General features: G+C 40.0%; 1 protein-coding gene and 1 long non-coding RNA gene across 2 annotated transcripts in view; one reads left to right on the top strand and one right to left on the bottom strand.

Moving 5' to 3' along the window:
• Positions 1-21072, bottom strand: part of LOC139608087 (uncharacterized) — a 138980-nt gene that overhangs the window by 16396 nt on the left and 101512 nt on the right. Inside the window, exon 4 of the long non-coding RNA XR_011684947.1 lies at positions 12320-12481. This is a non-coding gene — a long non-coding RNA (uncharacterized lncRNA). The remainder of the gene's footprint in view (positions 1-12319; positions 12482-21072) is intronic.
• Positions 1-21072, top strand: part of kctd16b (potassium channel tetramerization domain containing 16b) — a 77160-nt gene that overhangs the window by 24325 nt on the left and 31763 nt on the right. The gene's annotated exons all lie outside the window — the stretch shown is intronic.

Below are 21072 nucleotides of genomic sequence, written 5' to 3'. Positions count from 1 at the left end.
TTGATACTAGCAATGCCTTCTAGTATTACATGGAGTATATGAAAAATAAATGAAAATAGACAACATCGGATAATGTCATAAATGCACTACAAAATAAAGGTTGCAGGAAATGAGCTCCAGTCACGCATGCATATGTGATCTCTTCAAAGTTAACAAATTCCTGGGCCCAATGTGAACATCTGCTGCAGGAGGTTAACAGCAGTGATTCACGCTGATAGCTCATAAGTCAAGTGTCAGGAAAGATGCGGATGCCTTTGAACCACTGAAAAATCCTTTATTGTATTAAAACACCCTAGACACCACTTAAGTACCGGGCTACTTCAACTCTCCACGTGTCTGACATATATATGATGTATGTCTTTTGCAATCAAAATATATAAGCATCAGTAAACACTGAATAACTGTCATGGTGATGGTGCCATGTCCTCCATAATTTATTTGAAAAGCAAAGCCTGCCCTCATTAATTCAGTGAACTGTTTTCGATCTGCGGTTTTGTATCATCAATCGCAAGGTGCTCTATAAGGAAAGCAAAAGATTCAGGGAAGGAGACAGACATTGGACTCAAAGTGGTATTGGATTGGATAGTCCTGTAGCAACAGTGCCATACTATATCCTAAAAATTCCAGCTGTAATCAGTAAGCTGTTAAGGTAAAATGAAAAGCCATTATGCACTGAGACTGCTCTCATTTATTTCCATTTTTCCTAACATATTTCTTCACACAGAATTTGCAGCTGTTTAAGTGGGGTATTAAATTCATTGCTTGTCTCATGAATTAAAGAGTTTTTTATTTGTTTTTTTAAGACCCACAGTGTACCTAACATTGTGTCCGCTGTAGCCTATTGCCTCAGTCATTCTATGTCATCAAGAAAAATGTAAGCTGTAATTACTGTATGTGTCCTCACCTCTGTATTTGGTGATTGTATAATGTGTGTTGAACTAAGAGGTTGATTCAACTTATGAATTTCATGTGAACTTGATTTGCATAAAAGCACAAAATTATACAAGCCTCTGCCACCAATGGACAAACTAATTTGCATGTAAATACATGATTGGATAAGCACTGACCGTCTGCCTGACACCAATGAGACTGGATGATCACATTTGATGAATGTTAGCCCACAGTGCAAGTCTATAAAGCTAAGAAAAGGCATGATTGGGGCATTTTGTGCAATTACCTGACCCTCTTGTCCAGAGTGCTCTCTTAGGAGAGAGAGTCTACCTTTTATCAACACTTGGTGAAGAGTAGTTAGACGTGGCTGTCTCTTAAAGGGGAGTCTAACCATCACCCTGACAGTGTGATTTGACAGAAAAAAGTGACAGCAGCTCAAGCTCTGTCAAAGGCACAGTCTGTTGAGCTTTGCATGGTATTTGCAGGTTTTTAATACCTTCTTCATTTAACTAAGGGATATGTGATGTTTACCACTCAATGCTATTTCTATATATCACACTGAGGAATACATTTCATATGCTCTTCTCCTTTCCTTTCTTTTCCTTAAATCATGAAAAGCACTGCCAGATTGTCATGCATTGACAAACTGCTAAACATCACAAGCAGTGACACATTTTGGCTGTAACCAGTTATAAATCAGTTATCATATATAAATATCGATCTGTCTTTATTCAATACTGAGCACTCGAGGGGCATATGACACCTCGCCACAGAACTTGGCATAGATATTTAGAGGCTAATTATTCCTGGGCAATGGCCAATATAGATTTTCCCAAAAAAATCAGCAGCTCCCTCAGTGAGGGATGTACAGACTGCAGTAAGAGTCTGTCCCCTGCACCTCACCATCTAACATCTCACTGTGGCTGCTCCTTCATGTAAGTCCACCCTGTGATATTTAAAACTGATCAGTGGACCAAAAAACACAAATATGTCCTGTACCATTAACAAAAGCTCACCTTACTCTGTGATATTGCAGTTGACGTTGCATTTCCTACTGATGATTCACAATAAAATCCTCCAGGGGGTGGTCAGTTGACAGCTTTTAATGTGAAGCAGCAGCAGGAAATGTTTGGTGGCTCAACACAGTGCTGATACAGCTGAAAGTGATCAGTATGTTTCAGTGTGATAGTTCATTGCTTTTTTTTGTTGCAATTGCAGAGGCAAGCTTATAAAAGACATAACAATACATGAAAGATGATCAATGTTGAAATCGATCAGTGCTAATTAAGAAACAGCAGAACTAGATTTGGCTGTTTGTCGATGTTACACAACACATATCAATTAGAAAATGCAGTCTGGTGTGCTTATTTAATCAGAAAATTACATTACAAAGGAAATGAGAAATGCTGGTGTTACTTAACTCAGTCAGTAGTGATGTGTGTGAAGAAACAACAGATTTAGTGAAGATAAATTAGTGATTGTACAATGATTTTCAAAGTGAAGCTGTTGTGCAGCTTTACAGATGTTCTGTTCTTTTTTTACTCTATTTTTCACTCTGTGTTTAGTAGTTTTTTAGTTTTTGTATTAGCAATGGGTGAAACGGCTACTTGTGACTGAAAGGTGTAAAGAACACACAAAGAATAATTAGAATATAATCATATTATTATAATATAAATAACGGCCTGCAACTTTACCATTGAGATTCAGTCTCAGCTTCCATCACAGCTTTCTGTCAGCAGAAGGCAGCTGTTTTCAGAAAATAAGTTCTGATTAACTGTATGCTACCTTCAGAGTTCCAACAGAGCTCCATGACTGCTGGGTATATAAATACTGCAGACAACAGGTTCACCAAACCAACTTTACAATGTGATAATATCAAGGTTGTGCACAAAAATTTTAGCATGTATTAAATTGCATAAAAGAAAGTCCTTAATATAACTATGTAGTCAATGCTCAACCATTTCTCTGACAATAGCACAGAAAATTCAATTGCTACAGAGACTTGGCATTGCACACAGTAGAGAACTCTGGGTAGAAGCAATTTTACAGTCGCATGCTATTAATTAATTAGAGACTGCTCTCAATGAGAAGGAGAGAGACACACACAAAGAGAGAGAGAGAGTGAGAGAGAGTGAGTTTGAGTTTCTTTTAAGCAAAATGTCACTGATAGACTTTGTAACTGGAGGGTGAATCCTCTCTCTGAAACAGTGAAGAGTGAGCACAGCTGTTGTCCCTCTATAATCAGAAACCTTCATTTATCCAGGAAATTCATCTTCATTTTGCTCCCTAAGCATGCCCTTCACAGCAACACACTTCATATGATCACCTCAGGGAGCTTTCCAGAGCAACAGCTCACTACTGAGGAGCTTCACTGGAGCAACTGGAGGCTATGTGCCTTGCTTGAGGGCACCCTGAGTGTGACCACCCATCTAACCTTTAGGCGACACCTCCAGGTAAAACAAACAATACATGGAAACTGGGTGGATGTTGATCAAGGAAAAGGTTAAATGGAACAATGATTGAAGGACCACAGTGCAAATCAGAAATTTATTGTGAAATAAAATAAAAAGCGGGAGTCATTGTGTTCCTTACGCTGTACATTGATGTGTTAACACCATGTTATTGTTGGTTCTCCAACTGTTTCTGGCATGTTCCTCTTCAGAAGCAGTAAAACAAGAGTTCAAACCCCCACTCCACAATTTCTTTTTTTTTTTTTTTTATCAATCATTAACAAAGATCGGAAAAGTAATCAATAAAAAGAGATCCATGTTGAATTTAAGTAAAATAAAGGTCAGGGTGACAGCATCAGCAAACTCTTGTTTATTTTCCTTATATGAACCACATTCATTCAACTTAGATTCGCTCCATATTTTCCTGGTCACCCAGGGACCAGGAGCATATTCTGGGCCATATATTTGATTGCTTTGCTTGTAATGCACAGAAGGAGCATCTGAAATTCAGTGGTTTTGCTAGATTAGAATTTAAAGGAATGAGCTTGGAAAGTATATCCTTTCCTCGCTGTGCTTTGTGTCAATTTTCTCAAGTCAACAGGTTCTCAATGACAACACATCTGCCAATCAATTACATCCTAAGACACTGCATCAACCATCAGACAGTGGGACTGATGTCCCACCTATCTTCCTGTATAAACCAACATTATCTGGTTCTATCAGCAGTGGAAGAAGCACTGGAAATCTTGAGACAAACAACACCACCATACTAAAAGGATCATTTTAAGTGCTAATGGCATCAAGCAAAAAAAAAGAAAAAAGTAAATGGATTCAAGTACTCGTTTTAAAGAAGAGCTGAATTAGTTTCTGGGGTAAGTTACCATGGTGAGTTGCCAAGGTGAGTTACCAGGGTGGGTTGCAAGGTCTCAGAGTCCCATGTTGATCGACAGGGATGCAGATTATGCGGAGCATTCTTCAGTGACAGCTCACTGCTCTCTGGGACGCTGCCTCCAAGCAAATGTCCACTAAGGCAAAGGGGCCATTATGATGCCATAGAAAATACTAAGCTGAGAGTGCACTGACTCCTCAGAGGGACAAGCACCTTAACTAGGTTGCTGCGCTGGATGAAAGCATAATGAACTTAGACATATGCAACTTGGCAAAACATTAAACTTGAGGCTACCACTGGCTGATGTGTACTTCAGAGAGATTGATTTGAAGACTGCACTAATTCAGTGGAAAGAAAAGATTTAGAAATCAGCCAACTGGAGAGGAAGCATCCAGAGAAAGTGTTCCTTTCCATCTTCTTTGTTTACTTATTTCTGAGTCATAGCAGAGACAGAAGCTCCTAAAAAGACCACAATGCTCTTTTGCTTCATTAGATGAATGAATAACATCTATTATTTTGCTAGACTGCAGATACAGATATGGTCATTGTTAACAATAAGAACACACTTCTGGGAGGACAGATGTCTCTAATGCTGCTTTTTAGTCGATGTCATTTCCTAAAAAAACTATGCTGTTGTTTTTTGGATAGTGGCACATTTTGTGTTGTTGTGATGACTTTTTACAGACCATTTGAGACAAACGACTATGAAGTTAAGTGCTGTCAGTGCATCCGAGTAGAAGCCTGGCTCACAGTCCAAATACTAAGTGACTACTAAGTAAATACAAAGTTAATAAGTTTTGGAGGCTCTGATGCTGAAAGACTATTAGCTACTGTAATTATAGCCCCATATAAAGATAATGAGGGAATATGTGATAAATCTTGAGTAGCAATGTTTTGTACATTCAATATTTACAAAAGTTGTGAATAATTATTTTTAAAAAAATTACAAAAGTGGTGAATAATTATCAAAACAGAAAATGCCTTTTTCAAAGTCCTTGTATGTAGTATGACAGTATAATAGTACTATAGTAGGACAACCATGTCATACTATAAGCTAGAAAGATAAAGATCAATCTTTAAAGCAGTTACTTCCTTTTGAACTTTGATTGAAAAAGTTGCTACTTTTTGTGAACACAGTTCAGATTTCATGCTACTTTCAGACTTTCAGATTTTTTTAAAATATATTTTTGGGGTATTTTTGTGCCTTTTTTTGATAGGACAGGAGACAGGCAGGTAAGGGTCAGAGAGAGGGGGTATGACATGCAGGAAAGAGTCGTGCCAGTCAGGAGTTGAACCGTCGATTCGCCTGCTAAGAGCCATTCGGCTATTAGGTCGCCCCACTTTTTCAGATCTTATTATGGGGATCAGTGGACACTGCTGAGAAGTGGCATATGTCATTGATGACATCACTGAGATCATGTCATCGTTGTTTACCAGTGTGCATGCACAACATACTCTAAACCCCATTTGAAATCACTCTGTAGTTTGGAAGTGGGGCAGCTACTTTCTCTCTGCCTCTCTCCATGGTGCTGAAATATTCACACACCCTCTCTCATAGAGCTGAAACATTCAAACTTTTTTTTCTTTGTGGCATCTACACATTCAAACCTAGACTTTCTGTCTGTGCCTTAGTGTGTCAGAGTGTGTGTGGAGATATGAGCACACATACACACACACATACACACATATATTATGAACCTCATTCATAATGTTAAGAAAAAGTATGTTTCAGATGAGCGACAAAATCATATCATGGATTTCACAGCATTTACATTAAAGAATAAAAATAATTTCGCTTTCATGGTCAGGATCTGTGCTTTCAAGCCACCCACACACCATTAGGCAAGTTTGCCTTCTCACTTCAAACGTTTCTTCCACTGTTTGGGGCCTTTGGAAGGAGCCAACGTTTTTTTCCTCAGAGTCTCGCACACATCAAAGTAGCCAGGTTACACACAGATAGAGGGAGAAAGAGAAAGAGAGAGCACAGAGAATGAGTGGAAGAGGAAGAGCGAGAGAGAGAGAGAGAGAGAATATACTGTACATCTCATCAGTTGCATGTGTGTTTCTGTTTCGTCACATGTGGAGGAACAGCACACCGCCTCTTCATTCCACACCATCCACTCCTCCACACGCACGCACGCACGCACGCACGCACGCACGCACGCACGCACGCACCTATTCACGGGGTATAGTAGGATAAAATAAAGAACATAATGTCACTTTATGAGTAGTAGTGTGGCTCGCCGTCATTGATTTGGGACTAACAAGTTGATCCTGGTAACAAGAATCAACAAAGCTGCAAATGACTATTAGTCATTCTGTCCTCTGCTGTTAACTATCCTTTTGTTCTCTTCCCATTTTTCCAGCTCCCTATCTTCCCCTCCATTGCCACTCCTATCTTTTGTCCATTTTTCTCCTCAAGTTTTCTGTCCTTATCTACCACACAATCACACCACCCTCTTCTCTATTACCCCATCGTCCTTTCTATCTATCCTTCTTTCCCCATCATTCCCACTGGGTCTATCTCCTCATTATCCTTTCTCCTTCTCCATCACCCATGATGCTCAAGTTCAGCCCACTGCACCAATTTGCCCTGACAGTGAATCATGTCGAAAATAATTCCCATTGCTGAGCGGCCTGTCCTGGGCTGAAGTTCAGACAGATAGGACATGATGGGAAGGGCCGTCAGCCTAGAAATGGTGAGGCCAGGGAAAACACAGAGTCAGTACAGTACACAGCAAAATAATTACACTGCTAGCTTCTGGTACAGTACATACAAAAATGTATAGTGTGCAAAAACAAAATTCAGCTTACTTTATCCACACATTTGATCAGTTCTGAGTCAAATTAGCTTTAGGAGCAACATATATATTTATTGAAAATAGCCAAAAAATGCATAATATATTAGTGCCTGCTTTTCATTCATTTTTGTTGAGCCTTTTACAAAAATAAATACTGTACAGGACTCCCTTTTGTAATATTAATAACACTGAGTGATAAATAAATTGAATTCGTTGTTACTGTAGCTTTTTCCCTGCACATTTGAAAAACAATGTTCTCCACAACTAGCATCTTATCTCTTTTTCTGCACAAGCATTACAAATACGCTAAACTCATTTATATAATCCGCTAATCTTCCCAGCAGCGTTCTCATCTCACAACACACGCACACACACGCACACACACACACACACACACACACACACACAGAGTACAAAAGCACAGAGGCTCAAAGACATGCACACACAGAAATGGCATAGATGCACCTGACAGTCATGCTCACACTCCCCCAAATTCATGTACATGCACACACACACACACACACACACGCACACACACAAACAAGACTGGTTTCTGGGGTGTTCTTTGCCACCGCGTTGTCTGGCTGACTCAGATCCAACTGTACTTGGGTGCTGGATGCTGAGTGTGACTGGTCGTAGCCAAGAATGCTTCGGGGGCCAAAGTCTAATTCCTCCACATTCAATAGCAATCTGATTAGAGCTCTAAATTGCTTTTCCGCTCAACCTTTTAGCGCTTTAACAGTTTCTCTCTCGCTTAAGACCCTATCTCGGTTCCTTTCCCCGTCTCTCTCTTTCTCTGTATCTGCCTTACCCGCTTTCTATCTGTATAATTACCGTTTGCCTTTCTATCTCTCTCCCTTTCTTTCCTTATCCCTCTCACTTTCTTACTACGACTATACTGTCTGTAATGCTGCCGCGCATTTCACATCCTTTTTCCTTCAAAATCTTTCAATTTCTTGCACTTGTCACTTCATCTGGCTCACACCATCTTTCTCTTTCACTCTATTTTTCTCTTTCCCTAACTTTATCCCCAGCACTTTCATCCTTTTTTCCCCCCTCACCACCACCTCAGTTTCTCTGGATTTGTCTTTATCCTCATCCAGTGGAGGATGTTCTCCATTCTTTTCCACACTCACCCCATTAGCCCATTAGAAGCTGCTGTAAGATGTACATTATTCTGGTCTCAGGGGCCAGCCTATCACTTTCACTATAGCCAGAGAACCATAGAGAATGGTGTGCACTCAAGGCGAGGGGCCTGGCATGCCTTGTTAGGTGTGTCTCAAGCTTGAACGATTAGCAATTACACTGTCTGGCTAAACTTCTTGGGACATGATGGAGTCAGCACTCTAGCCCAATCAGATATCAGAATGAAGCTGTTTTGTCTCTCGGAGTGACTAAGCATTTGATGGTGGGTGTTACTGTGTTTGAAAGGGGAAGTGCAGACCTACATCCAAGATAGAATTATGCAGGTTGGTTTTTGCATTTAACAAGAAAAAAGGCAGAAATGTCGAACTTGGCTTTGCCACCTTTACGCTAAATGTCCTATCCTTCATTTGTCGCTAACACATATTTCACAATTACATACATAAAGCATTCATCTAGCAATATGCAGAGAGTAGATGTAAATACATGGTCAAATAGATATAAACCAAATGAGTAGTAATGTTTTAATAATGATAATATGATACCTTGATGATCACTACAAGGACGTTCTCTTTTCGCCGAGCGCCCTCCAGTAAGATCAGAGCTCAAGGTAGTCTATACAAGCTGTAGATGTGCGGTATGTGGTGTGCTGTTGATCCACATGTACTGTACATATTCTCCACATAATTGGTTACACATCACAATCTCAGGAATTTAGAGCACAGTTTGGTGTCACGCTCAAGAATACCTTGAACCCTCTGCACTGGCTTGAGCCATAGTTTTGCTATGGCAAGAGAGATACGGCCAAACATCTTGGTAGCTTTAAACTATGCGTTGTAAACCACAAAGACTTTGGTTCATGAGACAGACTCAAGCTGTATAATGCCTCTTAAAAAAGACCCTAGGCTGAAATATTGTGCATTCATTTATAAAAGCAGTATCTGTGTGAATGTGCCATGCTCTTTGATCTCTGGCAGACACAGATGTGTTTTTCTACACAACTATGCCAATGTGCAATGTGTGTTTGAATAGTATTACAGAGGGGTTGGTTAATGTTTTTTTTTTTTTTTATCCCAGATTGTGGATCATAGAGAACTCTGATCATAGACAGAAGTTGGCCTGGCTGTGATAATCTCTATCCCTCTTCATCCCAGACTTTAAACATCCACAGTCTGCTGCCTTACGTGGCCAGCTCAGCCTTGTTTAGCATCATCCCACTGCCACACAAATACACACACACACACATACACACACTAGAAACACAGCCCCCTTTCATTCCTGTCCACCCCTCCCTCTTCTGCCACTGTAACCTAAAGCTCTTCTGCACCCCTGTAGCCCTTCAGCTCTCTGGCCTGTTACCCGGGCAGCAAAGTGATGGATTTGTTTTCATCAGACCTTGTGACCTCCCCTCTGGCTAAGAACTGGCTACACTGCCCAGACTGTGAATGACATTTAGCCCTCAGTCCCCCACCCCCATCGCATCTCTGCAAGGACTGAAGATGACCTTTAAACTCTCAATCACTGCTGGCATATTTACTCTGCTGATACAACACATATATAGGCAGAGAGGGAGGGAGGGTGGTAACTTTAGAGGCAAAGATTTATAAGCTAGGTAAGTTCATGCTGAGCTTGCTTAGCATGATAGACAGCTACGCATCAACAGAAATAAAGCTATCAAAAATAGTTTAGCATCAAGTATAAGGGTAGTGGGAATACATTTCGCAGTCATAACATCTTTATTATTGACTTTATTTAGTTAGCCCATTGTCAGTTGATGTAGCTTAAGAGCCCACTTGTGTTTTCATGAGTCTGGCATCCAAGGAAATTATACATTTATTCAATTTGGATTGTAAGCTGAAACCTTTGAGGACTGCAGTCATTAAACACAAGCCTCCCAGTCCTGGTGTTCAGCCATTGTTTGTTGTCCAGCCTTTATGAAAGGACTCAAGATGGCACAGAAGTGTTTGAACATCTCTGTAACTGGTTTATACTTCAGACGCGGATACAGTAAAGAATTCTGCAGAAATGAAACAAGGGGGGGATGACGGTTTCTCTGGCCTGTCTGGTTTCTGAAGGGAGAACTTGCCTGATGTTACACATTAAAATTAGTTTAATCGTCACAGTTATCACTACTCAGCCTGTGAAAACAGCTGTATAGTGTTTTGTTTGTGCATCTGGAGGGAGATTTATCAAAAGTCTGAGTTTCACACTAGGGATGTGAGGTTTGAAAGTTGTGCCCTTTAATGATCTTTAACAAAACAATGCTTTTCAGTTGTATTACGAAACATGTAGGATCCAGTGTTTTTGGAGTTTGACCCCCACTAGTGACAAAATATTTCAGCTTCTGCTGTATCAGCCATCTTTGTCTCTCAGGGGTCCCTCAGGTTCATTCAGTGCAATCCTACTTGCAAATACCTACTATTCTGTAGGTATTTTGAATAATCATCTATAAATTTGTAAGTTAATGTCATCATGATACACAGTGCATCTCAGTTGAAATTACACTGATGAAATGGTGAGTGCAATTTTTTACCACATGAAGCCCTTTTTTTTTTTCTATGTGCAACATTTAACTAGGATTTTTAAATCGTATCAAAGAAGCTTGTACAGGCACAATACTGTGAAACTGCCGTGGTTGCACAGCAGAAATCAAAAGACGGGACGATTTACTCTTACATAAAAGCAGTGTGTTCCACTGTGAGGCATGTTGTAGTAACACCGTGTCCAAAATAATTCTCCCCCTGTACTCCATGTTGTGTCTACCAATTGCAAACATGCAAATTTTACAGCCCTGGGACTGCCCCCTGCAGTGACACAAGATGTGTGCTTCATCATGACAAGCCCTTGGACCCTTGCAATTATTCTGCCATCACTTGAGCTGTCTCTTTGTCTTATCCCGTCACTCTCTCCTCCCTGTCTCACACTGCTCCTCTGTCTTGCTTGCCTGCTCTGCGTTTCTGAGCCATTGTATGACAAGACCTCACCCCCCTGTGTGCTTTATTGGTCCAGGCAAGTCATTGCAAAGATGCCCCAAACAAATGTTAGAGAGGGATGTGTGGGTGCACGAAGGAGGAAGGAGGCCTCTTCAATTCTACTCCCTCTAGATCTCCTCATATAGCAAAATACCAGCACTACAAATGTCAGACACACTCACTGCTCCCTCTCTTTTTTGCTCTGTATGTTTGTCTGGCTAACCTTGCACAGGCACATTCCCTACCTTTTTCCAGCTCCCCAGTCTCCCGTTGTCCGTGGTTTTGACGTGCACCAAGCTTGTTTAGGCCATTGATAAGGAGGCTTGTCATTGATGTGTGGTCAAAGTGTTTCTCTGTGGAAGTTAAAGGTGGCTGTTTTGACAGCAGATAAGGTGGAAGGTGGGTGTCTGAATGCTAATGCATACCAAAGGAGTCAGCAGCTCCTTTCATATATGGAGAGTAGGAATGAAGCGCAGGAGGTGAGCCGAGTCGTCTGGCACAACACAGGGCAAGAACTTCAGGTGGTGTTGTTTATTTCTATGTATCTTGCAACTGCTTTTTGACCCATTTATGTCTGCTTGTATACTGTAAGTTATATTTAAGCTTTTCAAACACTTCTTATTGTAGGCTTGGGAGCAATGTTCACCCTAATATGGGACTGCTGTGTTTGTTTTTGTGTGCACATAAACATACATGCAGAGGCATTTGAAAGCAAACTGCCACAGATAATTACTGTGAACAGTCCTATTACTTTCTCTTTGTATTTCAGTCAGTTTTCCCATTCTCCTGTAATATTCTGAGAAAAGCAAGCCAATTACAAAAGAGCAGTGTTCCAATTACATAAACACTGATATCTAGCTTTGCAGTGGCAGCCGGTTGAATTGAATGGTGTTTTTTCTTTTGTTCTTTTTTTATGCGTTGCTGTTGTTTCATTCCTCTCCTCACTAATTGCACCCATAGAAAACAGGAACTTAAGAAGGTCAAGTGGCTCCTAAAATAACCCCTAAGATTCTGCCTCTCTCATTGGTTAAGTCATTGGCAAGGAATAATATGGATCAAGGCAAAAAGTGAGGAAGGTAGAAAAACAGAGGGAGACACAAATGGACTAAAAGAACTGCATGGCTCACTGAGTTGCCCCCAGCAAACCTGCAGGTGTGACATCTGAACACATACCATTATCACTGGAACCTAGATTCCCCGGATCCAGTGATAGCTTCTCGAGGGCAGCATACTGGGGTCAAGGAGGATGTTGTACGGGCAGGGGAGGCTGCGTCTGTGGCTGCAACCCAGGTGTGCTGTGCCAGGCACGGGCGCGGGGCTCGGCTCTCAGCAGGGCTGTGGAGAGGTAAGCACGATGATGACTCAGGAGAGACAGGATCACAGTGGCAGGTTTACTCAGTCTTACGCAGCCAGTCGATGGCCTCGCTCACACTGATCTGCCCAGACACACACACATACACACACTCCCTGTACTTCCTCACCGCAGTGAAAACATCATTATAAACCAGCAGTAGCTGCCTCGCAAGAATCAATTTTCACGCTGAAGCCTGGTAAAGGAATAGCTCCTTCCATTTCCTAAATGTTCTCATCATTGATCTAGGTCTTGAGTACTTTCTGATAAATGGCCTTGGCCTGTAAGATACACACATACACATGCACACACTCTGATGGAGGTCTTATTTGCCATTCAGCACTTGAGGCATAGCTAGCATTAAAAGGCTGTGGAAGTAAATCAATTAAGAAACAACAACCAGGTTTTCTTTTTTTTCAACAAATTTCTCTCAGTTCTCAAATTTTATTGTAAAACTGATGAAAATGTACAATTTAATAATGGTTTCTCCTAATTTTATTTGATTGAATATCATAAAATGGTTTTCTGTTTCACCCGTCCATGGCAAACATGCTGCAATGTGTATCTACATGTGCCTTTTACACATAACATTGTGACTGTTGTGTCTTTTCTGGGTCCTGTGCTGTAAAAATGCACTGAGAAGCTGATAAAAACTGGCAGTTTTTTTTATAATTAGTCAAATCAGTCAAAGCATGAAAATGACTGATGATGCTAGGCAACTGCAGTTCAGTCAGAAAATCCTGTGCCGCAATGTTATTCTTTGCTGCAATTACAGACATACGGTGTAAGATAGCTAAATACCATTTAACTAGGTTGTGTGTGCACATTACCCAGTGAGTTAACTGCATAGTAATTGCGAGGTAGTGATGGTGTGATGAGAAAATTAGAGCGGTTATTCCCTTACTGCTTGAACCTGCATTAAAAACTTAATTTTCACAATTAGTGCTGGCAAGTCCAATTTCCAGAATTAAGGACCCACCATGCCCTCACCTGTGACGAAAAATTAGATGAAAAGCTTGAAAACCCTGGCACCTGACAAAGCAGATGATGAGCAGCAGTAATGGTAAAAATGTCATATGTACTTAACCAAGCATCTGTTTGAAGAATAGCTTCTGTCTTTTCACCGTGCTTTCTATTCAGCAGTTCAAATGTATCTACATGCAGATCCATCAAATACAGCTCTGTGACTGATTGAACTTGTTTATCGCAACAAAAACAATAATGTTCTAAAGCCGAGAACAGCATTCATTTAGCAGTTCAGACAAGTCTGAAAAAGCATAGATGCTAATCTTTTTTAATAAACCGACACAAACATTCCCACAGAGAGACCATTCTTGTGGAAATCTGGTGGTTTATACTCTGGTGGATATACACAGCTGTAGCTTTTCAACTGACAAATTAAGTTCCATGCATGAACATTCATTCCTGACCTTGAAAACAGTAGGTGGGCTAAAGACAAATCCTAATTTATGATCCTCCCACTATCCTGAGCCTTAAACCACATCTCACCAACAACCGAGCACCCTCCATCTGTTGATGAGGATCATGACTGTTCTTGTGGAAACACAAGTTTGAGCCATTTTGCTCAAACTTACTCCCACACATGTTGATGCAGTGGTCTGCCAACATTTCTGTTGGTCAGTTTGTTGAAGACCACCTGCAGTTCAAATCTTGATTCCCACATTAAGCGTTTTTTTATACTCCAGCTGGAGTTTTGCATAGTCACTCCTGCTCTGAATTGCAGTCAGAGCTTTCAGTCTCTCATATTGTTATAATAAACTGGTGACCTGTTTGTCCAACGCTGTACACCAGCTCCCTACACCCTGAACTGCATACGGGGGTTTAGAAAATTAATGGATGAATGTAAATCAATACAAACACATGTCGAGTGACAAAGGTTATCTGAGGTCACTTGAAAATGATGAAATATTTGACAGCCTTCATCGAAATCACAAATATATATGGGTTTACTGGAAATTCATTTCTGCAGAGGGACTTTAATTACACAGAAATACAACTACATCATTATCCATAAAAGAAAAAGTAGATCTGTGTAATCCTATTATCATATTATATTATAATTGCTGCACTATTATTGCTACGGCCAGTTTGATCTGGTTCACCGGTTGATGTGGTAAGATGACAAACTGAAACACTGGGCGACCACTAACATTATCTAGTGCCTCTGTGGTTGAAGAAAATGTGTGGAGGCCAGCACTAATAGCAAAGCGCAAATGATCATAAAAGAGAGTGTGCACATGACCACAAGAAGATGTGTACGCATCCCTGTACTCTACCGGCTCCTGTTGTAAAAATACATGCACCCCCCCCATCCATCAAATACTCTGAATACCACAGAGTGGAGTTCACTGTGGCTTGAATCACAGAACTGACAAGTGGGTGAAGCACATACACAGTGCATCTAAATGGAAAATACCTTCAGCAATTTAACAGTGCCACTGTATCTCCACAAACATAATATCTATGCTCTGCCTGGAAGCCACTTCTTCTGTAAATGAACAATTTCAATGGTGTGTTAAAGTCTGTGTGGGAAGCTCTGTCCCACTCTTTCTTTCTTCCTTTTCCCTTATTTCCCTGTCATTTGTTAGATTTTCTTTTTCTGCCTCTGTTTCTCCATTTTCTCCGTCCTCTCCCTCTCTCTCTCACTCTCCCCGTCCATCTCTGCCTCACACATTCTGCTTGGAACGCTCTCAGGCCTCTGTGTAGCTGCTGAAGTGAACCTAACATTATTTGCATTCTTAATGAGCGCTCTTTGAAAGGCACTCTGCTGCAACAGCACAGGCTGGCAATACAACATACAATGTAAACAAAAGCATGCATAGCCTGCTCCTTTGAGGTAAGACCTCTGTAATGAGTGCTCTTTTCCAATTAATAATTTCAATCATTTTTTAAATTAGCGCATACAGAGTAATCTTAGTCCATCTTTCTGCACAAATTGCCTGAATTACAGCCTCCGAACTTCTCATTTACATCAAAATACTCTGTAACAAACAGAGCTGCAGAGGCCTGACGAATGATTCGTAGAGCTTGCAATATGCAAGATGCAAAATTTTCACATGGTCCCTGGGGAAACTCAGTTTTCAAGCCTGGCAAAAAGAAACAGTGTGAGTCATACGCAAGAGTAGACAACATACACCACACTGAGTGGTAAACAACCTTCTAAGATTTCAGTTTAGCAAAGCCAGCTCCCTACTAAAATTATTTCATAGGATTATTCCAGCCATGGTGAATGTTAATCCCTGTCTCCTTCATAAAATTCCTGCAGATTCTGTGGTAAACTGGAACTAGAATGATTTTATATGTCTCTATTTTATCTGTACCTATAAGTATCTATACCTCTATCTATACCTATATCAATTCCTATACCTCTATCTGTGTGTCCCTGCAGCACCAAACAACAGTGAGCTAATGTTAGGCTGGTGGGTAGATACACAATCACAGACTCTAATATTGCTCCATAGTTTCTGAGATGACACTTTTGGCTAATGGTAAGCTAATGTAGAAAATGTCTTTTTAAAATCTGGTGTTGTTCTGATGACACAGCTATTCATATTTACCGTGTGTTAAATGGGCATTTAGTGGGACAACACTGAAATTCCTTTCACAAAGCATTGTGAATTTCAGGCTTTGTTAAATATTATTAAATAGTTATAATACGTTCTTTTATGGACTATTCTCATGCAGCAAATGTTATGAAGTCTTTTGACAGAAGGTGGAGTCCTGTTGAGCTGATGACTCAGGTCACGTGCATTCAAAAAATTTGAGATTTTTCCACCTCTGTGTGTTGCAGACGTGCCAGAAAAAACTGTGCACTGCAACTGCATCACTTTCGGCTGGAGCTTGGTTGTTGTGTGTTTAAATTGGAAATAATGAATTTGTGCGCATAAAAGATGCTACATCTGAACAACCCTTCAGCCTACTATGATATTACACTTATTTTGAAAATGAATTGGCAAACTGCATGTAGAGCTACAGTATAATCTTCTGGGGTAAGAGACCGCAGGAAAAACACAATCATCAAACATAAACAGTACTGGCAAAATTGGGTACATCAAATAGTCCTCCCATTTTATCATATCATTTGCACATATTTAATCACTCCTCAGCACAAATTCATTTTTTCACTCCATTTCCCAGAGCCCATCCAACCAGGAAGGGAGCCCTGGCCTCCCTCACCTGTAATAAATCATGAGTGTGCACCCTGGAGTGTATGCACTCAAACATTTTATGTATTAATGAGAGTCTTATCTGGCCCAAAATATAAAATAAAAATCATAGATTTTTTTTTGTTTTGTTTTGTTTTGATAAAATGATTGTTCCTGAGAAAAAGAAAAACTATTCATTGTTTTCCAACTTTGCAAAGCAGCAATAAGCCAGTGAGAGGGAAGGGAATTGTCCCACTGCCATTTGCCTATTTCTATCACCATGCATAATTTAAAACACAGGGCTATTTTAGGGCCATTGTGCAGGCTGGCAAGAGTGCGGGCAGAGTGTAAGCCAAGTGAATCTCAGCACAAGACTAATGATGGTAATGGCTGCAATTATATGTACACTGTATATGGCCATGTTCTCATTTGGCTCACAAAGTCACTCCCTTCTCCATCTCTTCCCCTGTCCTTTTATCTTCATGTAACTTTGAAAGAGAGCCACCTAATCTCTGCCTCTACCCTCTTTTTCCATTTTTCAATTTCTCTACATCTCTCTCTCAGTCTGTTTCACCATCTGTCTGTGCAGACAGGTGAGGAGACAGGGCTCTAAGTTATCTTAGCTCTGCTAACCTATCTACAGCCACTGTGACACTGCCATTGCACTGGCAAAAATCCAGTGAGTGCGTGACACCGATCAGATGGAACGACACTGTCATCAACAATCACCTGGCTCATTGTTTGACATGTTTAATGTTCTTGATATAAATAAAAAAGAGTTTTAAAAAGCATCCTCCAGAGTCATAAACATTTTTAAATTGTCACAACCATTTATTGAAAGGTTTTACAACATTTTATTGGAGCTGACCTCTAAAACCACACTTGACAGGATTTATGTGGAAATATACAGACCTGTTATAAACCCTAATCAGGAAATAGGGCTGCAAAAAGAACTTCACCATCTACCCTAAGTGAAATGCCACACATTCACTCTACAATTAAGTTGCATTTTTGGCTGAACAAAGCCTTGGTAAAATTGTTTTCCATCTTCTTCTCTACCTTTTCCATCTCCCTCTTCATTACAGTAATTATTCATATGTAGCTTAAATATTTTAAATTGTTACATATATTCCATTGCACCTCTGCACTTATTACTGGATTATTACACTGCATGTGTCCTGTACATCAGCCTAGTTTTATCCATTTGCAGTACAAACCATAAAACTTTCATGCCTGGCCTTCTTAGGCGTTTCAACATACAGGTTTTACTCTGGACTAAGATGCTAGATCAACACTAAAGCTAACAACCCTGGTTTCACAGTGTTCCAGATGGGGAAAAGTCTCTCACGTGTTCATATTTCTATCTCACTCCTTTAGTAGGTATCACATGCTGGTCAGGCTGACATGATTTATTGGGTTCCCTCTGAATAAATAATCCATTGCAGTACTGGGGAATCAGGAATAGGTGATGTATAAGCTTACTGGAGTGATGGAGAGGAGTATATAGAGGATGCGATGAAGAGACGGTGAGGGAGGGATGAAGGTTAGGATAAGGAGAGCGGAGGGAGGCTAAATGAGGTCATTTGTTCACTTTTTTTAAAAGTAGTTTGTCAGCCTGTTACTTATGCATTGAAGTCTAGCAAATCAAAGATACAATCTTAACGTGTAATTGGATTGCTTTCAGTGGCATTTGGATTGGTTTTCCCTCACAGCCCATACAACATTAACTTTAAACTAACAATTGTTGTGAAACAGCTTTAGTAGCTGTTGGGACAGGTTTTCAATGTGACTGCACACTGTTCTAACCAAATAAATTCAATGCCAAGCTGCTGGGAATTGTTTTAACTTCTGCATAATGCGGTTCGGGTCAACAGTCTCACTTCAACTCACAGAATCAGATCATTTCATCACATCAAGAAACAAAAGGAACAGTATGTTACTGAAATTGAAGCTTGTAAAAGTTCAAAGAGCAGGAAGGGGTGGGAGAAGCCACAATAACTACGTTCTTAGTTTTCATTGCCGCAACTGATAAACATTTTGGATAAGTATAAAATTCTGTTATTCTGCATGATCTGTAAAATGTCATGCCTGTCTGTCATGACTGTAGCCTGAGCAGATGAGATGTGAACTTGACAGGACCAACATACAGTAGGACCACACAGTAGTGATGGGCAAGGTTGAAGAAGTGTGATAAATACTAGAGTAATACCAGCAGTGAACAATTTGTACAACACCAGAAAAAATTCCTTGTATGTGAAAACATACTTGGCAATAAAACTGATTCTGATTCTGATTCTGATTCTGATTCTGAACAAAAAATGTGTTATTCATATAGCTGGATCAATATTAGTTGCTATATGCAAAAGGAATTTTACTCTATGAAGTTGGAAGGTAAACACAACTAATATAAAAGACAATGTGCTTATCATGAATCAATCAACCCAAACATGTACAACACAAGATATTTTTTTGGCTCAAAAACATATCTGAAGAAGAAATATTAATGGCGTTTGCATGTATTGCATCTCTATTCAGTAGCCACACTTGTTTCGGCTTTGTGCATCAATTATGCATGTTACGAGGCCGTTTGAAAAGCATTTATGCAAATGACACCCATTTGAACATCTAGCTAGAACGTGGAGGCCACTTACTTTGGTTGATGCCAAGCATCAAATGAAAAGGTGGTGATTGTAAGAGGGGGAAAAATGGGAAGCTGCGACATGCACCTTCATCCTTCTCTGAAGTGAGCAGTTTAGACAAGTCTTTGATGTGGAATTTAGCCTTTGAACTCTACAGTGATTTACATTGCAAATAAACCTGAGCTATGGTGCATGCAACATATAGTCATGACCAAACAAGGTAAATAATAGAAAGCAGAGTTTGCTTTACAGGTTCATGTAAATCACTGCCTCAGTGACAGAAATGTGTCTTCAGTCTTAAGCATACTGAATGATTGACTGTAGATGTGAGCACGGAGCATTTATTGAGGGCACAGCTTATTTTGGTGCCAATCATCCTGAAACCAGAGTGTTCTATTCACTCAGTTTTAATGACTTGATCGCGTGTTTCACTGTAAAATTAAAATAATGAAGTGATTCCTCAGAAGAAATGTACAACCCTAAATTTGAAATAAATATTGTTGAAGTACTTGAGTAATGTTATAGATGAAATATTCATTGTTCAGTTTAAAAGTAATACATGACATTATTATGCCCTGGAAGCAGTAATAAAGTACAGTTACTGAGAAGTCATGATGACTCAAAAAGCTCTGCTGAACACTTGTGTGTGAATGATCAAGGATCAAACTATCAAGCCCTGATGCACTATTTCCTGTAATTGTTCTGCTTGGTTAGAGCAAGGAGTAGCTGTTTTTCTGTTTGTCATGTAGGCCAGCTGGATGTGTTTATGAAGGCAACTAACTGTGCAAAAAGAAATCAAAAAGGAACCTCTCTCAGAGAGGGTTTTAAAACTAAGCAATGTTAGTAGCTAGTAATATATCTAAATTGTATCAATGACTGATTTGTTATGCTACTGTTCCAGACAGTTTCTGGGCTGGAATCTTCCTGCAATTCGAACTTGCTTGGTAACTGGTTGCAGCCAAGAAATAATCCATCATATAATAATCCATAAAACTATAAGTATCATTTTTACAGTTTGGTTTTATATTAAACAAAAAATGAAGGAACAAGCTTCAGAGGTGGTGGTGCTGGCTAGTTCTTTGCTGTTGGACAGACCCAGGCTAGCTGTTTCCCCCTTGAGCTACAGTTCCAGTCTTTGTCCTAAGCTAAGCAGCTGCTGGTTGAATCTACCAAGCATGAGAGTGGACTCAATGTTGTCATCTAACTCTCCACCTGAAGGCGAACGGGCCTTTTCTCCAAAAAGACAAACTATTCCTTTAACAATGTCCCAACTTTTCCCCACCTGTTAAAGTAAAGTAAGACCTAACCCCAACCATAGCGGCAAAGCTACAGGAAACATCATTCAAAGGGGAAAAGACTGACACATGTAGTTTTCAAGCTAATGCAAGCTAACGTTATAACTCCTACTACCAAAATGTGGGATGGATTATTCATCTTATACTGACATTAATTAGGTACTGTATAGGGAAGCTAGCAGAAAGTATTCTGGGATAGGTGATGAAGTTGTAGGTGTAATATTTATGACAAAATACAGAACAATTCATGCAAAAACACCAAGAAGGGTGCAGAGTTATTTAGTTCATCTTCAGCTTGTTTTAGCCACCATTTGCTTGTCAAGCTGCATAAACACAAGGACATTTTTTTCAGTGTGCAGAAGAGAGTTTAACGCCAAATCAGTCGAAGGATTTTGTGATCAGATGTTGATCTTTGTGTCATGGTTATATTCAGGCAGAACTAACTTTATCATCACTAGCAACCCAGCACTTCTAC

Source organism: Trachinotus anak, unplaced genomic scaffold (genome assembly GCF_046630095.1).
Source record: "Trachinotus anak isolate AG129_WGS33_773 ecotype Australia unplaced genomic scaffold, CSIRO_AGI_Tana_v1 ptg000024l, whole genome shotgun sequence".
NCBI lineage: Eukaryota > Metazoa > Chordata > Actinopteri > Carangiformes > Carangidae > Trachinotus > Trachinotus anak.
The sequence above is the reverse complement of the archived record's forward strand: the minus strand, read 5'-3'. Positions and strand labels throughout refer to the sequence as shown.